The following is a 10,379-nucleotide window of genomic DNA, read 5'->3' as shown; positions in this document are numbered from 1 at the left end:
TTAAATGCAGGTCAGTCTATTCCTAGAAATAAAATCACATTTGAAGTAATCAAGTTAAAATGACCCAAGAAAAGTAGCAAATTGCTAGCAAAATTCCATAGGGAATTGGCTAAAAAAGAGAGATTAAATACCCTAATTTTGGGTGATAGGGAGATATTCAACAAAGTGTTAGAATATGGAAGTGTTTATGAATATAATCTTTAAAGAGCACAGTAACCCAAGTATGGTTAACTCTTCCTTCTCTGTCCTCTCTCATATCTGCCACTTCCTCAGGCCTGGCCAAGGCACACTTGACCAAGCAATCAAACACTGAATCATCTACATATATTTTTTCTCTTCTTCACTCCTAATTCTACAACCTCAAAGACATTCACCATCATATACTGTTACTAAAGGATATTAAATGCAATGTTTCAATACTAAAAATATATATCCTAAAAGACCCTCAGTTATAAGGGGTTAGGATTTCTAACAACTAGCAAGGAGCTGTTCACTGAATGTTTCCAGAAGCCCACTATTTTATTACAGTCAGAACTCCTGGATAAGAGTCTATCATACATGAAGAAAGTATATGGAGTTTGTAGTAGGATCTTTCTGGTTTTCTTCACTGAAAAGAAAGCAGAGAGAAGCATCGCATTTTACGTAGGAAACTACTATTAGGATCCTTGTTCCCACACACAGGTTTTCTTGGGAGTATTGAGCTGCTATGCACCTGCCATGGCAGGTGGTTTATATAAAGAAAGAGGAAGGAAGAGTGGAGAATAAGAGGGTATTATCTGAGAGATTAGACTTCGGTTTAATTTACATTTCTTCATCATTGTCTGCCTAGGATTCTCATTTCCTAGCCCCAACCCTGGCTGAATCTAAAAACCGTTATTTATGGTTGTCTTAATTTCTCTATATGTTCTCATATGGTCAGAGTTAGGTCATTAGTCATATAGGTTTTAATAACAACTTTAAGGATAAAGAGATTTTTGATCACTACACTGCTCAATCAGGTGATGAGCCCTTCTCCTTTGGAAAGTATTTTTAAATTTAAAATTTAGTCCATAAGGTTACCTTCTACTGTTTTCATGGAATTTTAAAGATTAAAAACTGTCATTACCTATTTATATAGGTGAACTTGGGCATCATTCATTTGCATCTTGATTGAATTCCTTCCAAGCAGGAAAATATTAATAACAGAAAATACTTATATAGTAATATGTCTTAGGCATTGTTTTAAAAAGTTGACGTATCACTCTTTAAACCTGTACTAGAAAATGTTGTTATTCCCATTCTACAGAGAAGTAAATTGAGGTACACAATGTTAAAATGTCACTAGTCCAGGTATCATTAGAGTGACATCAGGGAGTCAGGCTCTATAGTATGTACTTAAAATGCAACAACCAATATGTTTAAAACCATTTACACATATCATTAATTAATGTTAAAAGTAGGTTGAATACTTTATTTCCAGAAAAATGTTGCCTAAATTGAACTATATATTTTAAAAAACTCTCCAAAATTAATATAGATACATGAAATACAAACATGAAAAATTAAGTTTACCTTTTTTATTCCATGGAAAGCTGCTAATATTGTACTAAGTAAATGAATTATTTTATGAATGTCAACAGAACAAAATATGTAATATGCATATAAATATTTTGATCATTGTCTCCTTGTGAAAATTGAAAGCACGATCTCTGCCTCATTTAAATATCTGTATAATTAATGTAATTTAAATGTATTGTATACATAATAGAATTCAAGATAAGGATTTTGAAGCTTCATGAGAATTGTAGAACCTCACACAGTATAATTGAGCTGTTAGTAATTAATGATATTAGGCAACCTAATTTATTTACCACAGCCTTCTTATATTTGCTTTGTGCTTAATAAGAAGAAATCAACTCATATAAGAAATTTTGACAAAGGTATAAAAATAATATTAAAACTACATTTTCTCTAATAATTTTACATTATTGAATAAAACATTAGGGATTTGAAATGTATGTTTATTTACCTCAAGCACGTTTTATTTCAAATCTATGATTTTTTTGAAGATTGACATCATATTAATTTCAGGAGTACAGCATATTGGTTTCATATTTATATACATTACGAAATGACCACCAGGATGTCTATAGTTACCACCTACCACCATACAAGACTGTTATTATAATATTGTCAACTATATACCTTGTACTGTAAATTCATCTTGAATTTTTCCATGGCTTATTTTATAACTGGAAGATCATATCTTAATCTCTTTCAGTTATTTCATCAGTCCCTGCATCCGCCTCCCTTCTGGCAACCATGTTTGTTTTCTGTATCTATGAGTCTGTTTCAGTTTTGTTCATTTGTTTTTCTTTTTAAGTTCCACATGTAAGTGAAACCATATGATATTTGTCTTTCTCTGACTTATTTCATTTACCATAAAACCATCTAGGTAACATCTATGTTGTGGCAAATGGCAAGAATTCATTTTTTTTAACGGCTGAGTAATGTTTCACTGTATGTATGTATACCACATCTTTATCCATTTGATCTATCTCTGGACACTTAGGTTGCTTCCCTTCCATATCTTGGCTACTGTAAATAATGCTAGTGTTTTTGTTTTTTCCCAGATAATACCCAGAAGTGGAATTTATGGATCATATAGTTCTATTTCAAACTTTTTAAGAACCCTCCACCATACTGCTTATCACAGTGACTTCACCAGTTTACATTTCCACCAACACTGCAAGAGGATTCTCTCTTCCACATTCTTGTCAACATTTGTTATTGCTGGTCTTTTTGATAATTGCCATTTTGACAGGTGTGAGATGACATCTCATTGTGCTTTTGATTGCATTTCCCTGATGATTAGTGATGTTGAGTATATTTCCATGTGCCTGTTGGTCATCTGTATATGTTTGGGAAAATGTGTATTCAATCCTCTACTCATTTCTTAATCAGAGTTTGCTTTTCTGTTACTGGGTTTTGAGGGTACTTTAATATATTGAATATCAATTCCTATTGGAGACATTGCTTTCAAGTATCTTCTCCCATTCAGTAGGTTGCCTCCTTGTTCTCTTGGTTTTAGTTTGATGTAGTGCCATTTTTTCTTTAAGGCTTTCTTTTTAAAATTAGGGTAATCTCTATAACCCCAAGATCAAGTCACATGCTCTTCCATCTGAGCCAGCTAGGTGCCCCAAGTAGTGCCATTTTGAAATTTTTGCTTTTGCTATCCTTGTCTGAGGAGACTGATCAAAAAAATACTGCTAAGACACATATCAGGAAGCTTACTGCCTACATATTCTTCTGGGAGTTTTATGGTTTTATATCTTACACTTAAGTCTTTTATCCATTTTAGATTTATTTTTGTATATGGTGTTAGAAAGTGGTCCAATTTCATTGTTTTGCGTGTAGCTGTTCCTGGTTTCCAACACCATTATTGAAGAGATCTTCTTTTCCCCACTGTGTATTCTTGTTTCTTTGTCATAGATTGACCATATAAGCATGGGTTAATTTCTGGGATGTCTGTTCTTTTGCATTGATTTGTCTCTGTCTCTGTCTTTCTCTTCCCAGTATCATATTGTTTTGATTACTAAACCTTTGTAGTCTAGTTTGAATTAAAGAGCATGGTACCTCCAGATATTCTCAAGATTGCTATGGCTACCTGGGGTCTTTTACGGTTACATATAAATATTAGGGATTATTTATTCTTATTTGAAAAGTGCCATTGGTATTTTAATAGGGATTGCACTGAATCTGTAGATTGCTTTAGGTAGTATGGACATTTTAACAATATCACTCATTCTAATCTGTGAACATGGTATATCTACTTATTTATGTTCTCTTCAGTTTCTTTCATCAATGTCAGAATACAGTATTTTCACTTCTTTGTTTAAATTTATTCCTAGGCATTTTACTCTTCTTGATGCAGTTGTAAATGGGATTGATTTCTTCTTTTTCTTACAGTTTATACTTACTATTTGGGCTTTAACAGAGAATGTTTGTCAAACACTGTTCTAGAGCAGTGATTCTGCTGGGGTGGCACTGTCTCCCTATGGGGAAATGTGGAAAGCATTTTTGGTTGACATTGTCTAGAGAGTGCTTCCATGATCCAAGGAAGAGAGATGGTAAACATCTTTAATGTATGGCAATCCCAAACATTAAAGAGTTTGTCTTCCCAAAATGTCAATAACATTGTTGCTCCAAAACATGCTCTAGAATCTCCAAAATACTGTTGGAACATCCCTATCTAATTTGTGGTTTTAATTGAAATGGTTTTAGTGTTTCAGTTTATAATACTGGTTGCTAGAGAGTGGAAGTTTAGAAGCCAGGTGATGGATTTGAATCACTTACAAACTGTGTGGCTTTGGGCAAGCCAGATAAACTGTGCCTCAGTTTCCTTATCAATAAAATGAGAATGATAACAGTGCATGCTTCAAAGAGTTGCAGTCAGGATGATGGGACTAAATATACCTAAATAGTTATATGCTTCATAGCAAACACTCAATGAGTGATAACTATTTTTATTTTGGCATATGGATTAAAGTTGCATATAGCCAAAGTCCTAATTAGGGTGTCTTAAACAAATAGAGGGTATTTTCCTCACATCACAAGAAATCCAGAGGTAGGTGACTACCATTATGGGTTACATAGCTTGATAACACCAGGGCTTATGTCTCTGTGGTTCCTTTGTCCTTTACCTTATGGTTCCAAAATTGTTGCAGCTTCAATATCTTGTCCTTGTTTTGAGTCCGGGGGAGAAAGGAGGAAAGGACATGCCAGCATTTCCTGTCCCATTTTAGCAGGGAACTAAAACCTTTCCTAAATTCCTCTCAGTAGTACTGGATCCATACTGTGTAGGTCTGAATCCTGACTCTGCCTTTTCCTAACTGTGTGGCATTAGGCAAATTTCTGAATCTCTCCATGCCTCAGTTTTCTCATATGCAAAACAAGAGGATGCTAATGGTTTATATATTAGTGTATTATTATAAATAGTGAGCTATGGATTCATAAAATGTTGGTTTTATGTTATGAGACTACTTCTTTCAAGTGGCTTCCCCAGAGCTCTTGCCTCAATGTTCCTCTTCAGCCCTGTGCCTTTACATTGTTTTATCAGATAAATAGGTAAAATGAAGTTAGTGTTACGATGGTTTTTACCCAGTGTTCAGTTACACATTTCTGTGATCATATTGTTCCTATCTTTCATGAGGGAGATGTTTCATGCTAGTTCTCTCTGCTCAGCCTAGCCTGATCATCGCTGTTTTTGTTTTCCTGTAAACCCTTTGTTGTGTTTTTCAAATACAGTCTATAATAATGGCATTCGATCATATTATTGGCATTTCTCCTGAAACGCCAACAAAATACTTGGAAATAAAAATGAAATCTGAAAAAGCCTCCTAACTTAATATTATTATTAAACATTTATATAGTACTTTATATTTACAAAGTGCTTTACAATTATTTATTAGTTAATCGTACTGTTAAACAACACTAACCATCTGGACAAATTAATGACTTCAAATTGTCCTACCAGTTGGTAGCTCAGGAGTGAAAAATGAAGTCATATTGAATTTTTTCCTCATTGAACAAACTGTTTTGTCCTTCTCTCTTCTGCACAACATAGTGCAAATGTCTTCAAAGGGAGATATTTGAAATCAGAAGGAAAAGGATGTCTCTGTTCTTTTCTTCCAATTGTCCTATAAATATGTTCCCCCCGCCTCCACCCCCTGCCATTTATACTAGACCTTCTACACTGAAGAGAAGTCTTCTCCTCTCCCTTGGAAAGCCCCACATCTGCTCCCACATATTCAGCTGTTTTTTCCACATCTGTATTTCAGTACCTTTAAACTTTGTTTTTGTTTCAAGCTCTCTAAATTCAATCTTTTGATGGTCATTTTCACTCCTACTCCAATTATATTCAAAATTCAGATTTTTTTAAATATACTTTAAAAAATTATTAAAACTGACCATTACTGTCACACTCCAAAGCAGGGTCTGACTTCAAAAAGTACTGTGTACTTGCACTCCCATCCTGTCCACATAGTCACCATTAAAGGATAATTTATTCTGCAGTCACTTTCACATTCATCTCTTTGCCATCAGTCCACAGTTCAGGTGCTGTGATAATGTAATTTATAATAAGAAATATGTATTTGGTCTCCATCCCAGTTTCTCATATAGAGCTCCTAAAACTTTTGGAATTTGCTGTGATGAGAACTATTAAAGTGCCTTTTTTTATGTTAATGAAGTGATTTTTGGAAAACACTTGTTTGAGGAATGGTTACTAGTGGAGCCAACCATGTGATTAGACAGTTGGAATATCCATTACTCCTCTTAACCTCCAGAGAGGTAAGAGGGGTTAGTTCCAATGGCCAGTGGTTAGTCAGTCATGCCTATGTAATGAAACCTCCATAAAAACCCAAAAGGACAGGGTTCAGAGAATTTGGAATGGTGAACATATGGAAATTTGGGGCGAGTAACATGCTGGGAGAGAGTATGGCAGCTCTGTGCTCTTCCTCATGCCTTCCCCCATGCATCTCTTACATGTGGTTGTTCCTGAGTTATATCCTTTTATAATAAAATGTTCCTCTAGTAAGTAAACTATTTCTCTGAGTTTTGTGGGGTGCTTTAGCAAATTCTGAAATCCAAAGAGGGGTTCAGCGGAACCTCCGTACTATAGTACTTTCAGTCAGAAGTACAGGTGACAGGAGTGCTTAGGTGGCTCAGTCGGTGAAGCATCCAACTCCTGATTTTGGCTCAGAACATGATCTCAGAGTCATGAGGCTGAGCCCTGTGTCTGGCTCTGCACTCAGCACTGGAGTCTACTTGTCAGTCTCCCTCTGCTTCGCCAACATCTCCTTTTCTCTTAAATAAAAAATCTTAAAAAACAGAAAGATTAAGTACGGGTGACAACCTGCATACTGACTGACATCTGAAATGGAGCCGTAGAAGGCAGTTTTAAGGAATGAGTCCTTAAACTGTAAGATCTACTGCCATCTCCAGGTAGAGTCTCAGAATTGATTAATTATAGGACACCTTTCTTGGTTTCAGAGAATTGCTTAGTGATATGGGAAAAATGCCCTCCACACCTTGGGGTTGTGTGCAGAGTCATAGGTGCTTATGATTTTATTTCTTGAACAGCACAATATTCTCCAGATATTCATCACTCAAGCCTCATACCACTGCAACACCAAACCTACAATGACTGCCCTGCCAAGAGAGTTTTAAGTCTTAGTGCTGTAGCTTGGTGGTAGTACTGTTTGCCTATCATTATCTCTCCTCAGGGTGAAAAAGATTTTTTTTATTCCCTCTGCTTTATGGTGTCCCATGTGCGTGGGTCTACTTTTGCTGTTCTACTCACCTAAAATGCCTTTCCATATACCCCAAACCTGCTCATTCTTCAGACCCAGTCCACATCCTATCTTTTTCATGATATCCTTCCCTACTACCCAAACCAACATGATTGTTCTTCTGAGTCCTGTAGTGTCTAATGTGAGTACTATTTTGGTCACTTAACTACATATTGCTTTCTTACCTCTCTTCTGTTACTTTTTTAAGCTGTTATTTTATTACACTGTGTTTTTTAAGGTTTTCACATGTATCTTTTTATCTATTCTTTTGAAGAAGACTTTTTTTTAACATTTTATTTTGAGAGAGAGGGTGGGAGAGAGAGAGAGAGAGATCACAAGCAGGGGGGAAGAGCAGGGAGAGAAGCAGACTCCCCATTGAACAGGGAGCCCAATGTGGGACTTGGTCCCAGGACCCTGGGATCATGACCTGAGCCAAAGACAGATGTCCTTTGAGGAAGACTTTTAATTATCTGTATCGTTTATTCCAAATACTTTATTTTAAACAATATATTTCAAATAACAACATAGTGCTCTGTATACTTTATATAAGCACTCACAAAATATCTGTTAACTTAAATGTATTAGAAGCTTAAATATTCTATTACTCTTAGGTAGACTGAATAAAAAATTACCTTTAACCACCACAGTATCACAATGGATAGTAGTTGGTATTTCAAGTAAATGTTGTTAAATTGTTATTTGTATGAATGATAAAAATAAGGACTCGTTGAGCCTTAAAATTAGGCTCCTCAATTCTTCGTTCTACATCACTAGTTGATTCTTGAGGTGTTACATTGAAATGATCATGCCGAAAGACAACAAAGTCCTATAAGTTCGTTCATTTACCCATTTCATATCCTTTTCAAAGAATGTGATGGCAGTATGAACAAGACATTCAGGTTATTTGGTAACATTTGGTAACTTCATGCTATTTGGTATCTAGTGTTTTTGACTAATGTAAAATGTAAAAAGTTTTAAAACAAGCTTTGGTTAGCAAACTACTTCATTTACATCATGTTCTACATGGAATAAATTCTCTTATTCCATGTGGCCATCAGCTATTTAAACACTTAATTTTTGGTGATGTTACATCATGTGTGATCCCAATAAGCCTTACTTTGACTTTGTGTATAATGAAGTATATAAACATCATTTCCTTGGTCTCATTTGCGTCTCTGGTTGTTTTGCTTCTCTCATTAGTTTAGAAGCTCCTCAAAAGCTTATCATAGAATTGTACTAAAGCAGTTCTGTCATTTTAGCTCCCATGAAGTTATTATAGTTAATTCTTAGAAATTATACAGGCCATTAAAGCTCTGATAGTCACCAGTATAAATCACTCACTTTTTCATTCTGCTTAACATAATTAGGAATAACTATTCTTAATTCTTAAATGAGGAGACTACATAACAGGAACTAAACAAACTTAAATCTGTTTTGACCAAGGACTCTTTTAAGACTATACAATCTTATTTATTATAACTCAGACTATCCCATTTCTTACGATATGGTGCTATAGAGAGAGAAGAAATAGAAGACCAGCCCAAATTAGCAAAAACTCTGTGAAATTCTGCCTTAATAAAGGGTAGTGATATGAAACTAATTGTAGTGGGCCCCTACATAAGACTACTTATAAGACTGAAATTAAAGGACTTTTTAAGTTATCTTATGGGCCTTTCTTTAGTACATGTAGCTTATTTTAAGAGATCTGCCTTGGTTTATTTATTTGATAACTGTCATAATGAGCTACATTCTAGAAAGAACTGGTTTTTGTTGTTGTTTTGAAAGAACCGTTTTAATGTATATAATTAATTTGCCATTCATCCAGCAGACATTTATAGAGAGCCTGCTAACTTCAAATCATTGTGCTAGGTAATGTAGAAGAGGAGCTGTATATGGTTTTGTCCTCAGAGCTTATTCAGACCAAGAGTTCATGATATGGGCTAGAGTAAATAACTATTCTAAATCCACATTCAAAATCCTGTAAAGGTTTTGTAGAATATTTCACTTTAGGTATGAAATGTTAGTGGAAATATAAGGCACTGAGACCATTTCCTTAGGCTTTATTTTAGCAATTGTTTATGGGAAAGGCATAATTCAGGCATTTCTTCCTTGACTTATGAAGCAATCTGAGGTAGCCTTAAGGAATAATTCCTGTCCTTTCTTACTCATTGGAAAGATAGCAACATCAGAAGGTGTCCTGATTTTTTTTTTTTTTTTGCATAAAGCCATTATCAAATTCTATGGTAAAATTGGAAGCTGTCAAATTTGATGTTCTTCTTTAAAGATATTTCTGTAGGAAGGTGATTCTGAATAGCACTTAGTCCCAAAGGACAAATGTCAGGGAGGGGACAGATATAAGCCTATCGTACATTTGAAAATAACTTCATGAGTGCTGTGATTCATGAATGGTTAGGGGGATATATATTATAAATCAGAAAATTAGCTTTGAATGTTATCACTTTAAATATAAATGGCACCTTTTTTTTTTTTTTTTAAAGTAGCTCTCTTTATCCACATAAACCACAAGATTAGAGAGTTGGTCTTTTTCTTTGAAGACAGGTCCTTATAATACTGTATTTAGAATAGGTGAGACCTATACTGTTTCTGATAGGTTTTCCAGGTGATGCAAATCTACAACTACTTTGGTCTAATATTTTACAACCTAACTTTTAAGACATGTATATAGTTTTAGTCACCTCCTTTTGCATACGTTTAGTGAAGATAGACAAATCAATGTTATTCTTTTCATGCAAATCTAGAAATGATTTATTGGTTGGCTTTATCTTCTCTGAAATAGAATCATTTAAAATTTCCTTGTAGGTTGTAATTTTTAATGCCTTAAAAGTTTTGCTTTTCTCTCAACTGTAAATAGTCAAATGGGGGACCTACATGAGACTTAGAAGACCTCCTACCATTTTCAGTAGGAGCATTTGAGAACATGTGGATGGCAAAAATCTTACTCTGATAAGGGAGCAGAGAGAGCTTTACAAACTCATTTCTAACTTAATTTAGTCATTCCCTTGAGCTAATCAAGGTTTGTTAGTTCAG

The 10,379-nt window shown here is 34.7% G+C and overlaps 1 protein-coding gene and 1 long non-coding RNA gene across 12 annotated transcripts in view; one reads left to right on the top strand and one right to left on the bottom strand.

The window, feature by feature from the left end:
* The window catches only part of KIAA0825 (KIAA0825 ortholog), a 388,584-nt gene that overhangs the window by 3,332 nt on the left and 374,873 nt on the right, over positions 1–10,379 (bottom strand). The window lies entirely within an intron of this gene.
* The window catches only part of LOC140595435 (uncharacterized), an 87,312-nt gene that overhangs the window by 32,199 nt on the left and 44,734 nt on the right, over positions 1–10,379 (top strand). The gene's annotated exons all lie outside the window — the stretch shown is intronic.

This window comes from Vulpes vulpes, chromosome 14 (assembly GCF_048418805.1).
Source record: "Vulpes vulpes isolate BD-2025 chromosome 14, VulVul3, whole genome shotgun sequence".
Taxonomy (NCBI): Eukaryota; Metazoa; Chordata; class Mammalia; order Carnivora; family Canidae; genus Vulpes; species Vulpes vulpes.
This window is presented reverse-complemented; position numbering and strand designations above follow the sequence as displayed.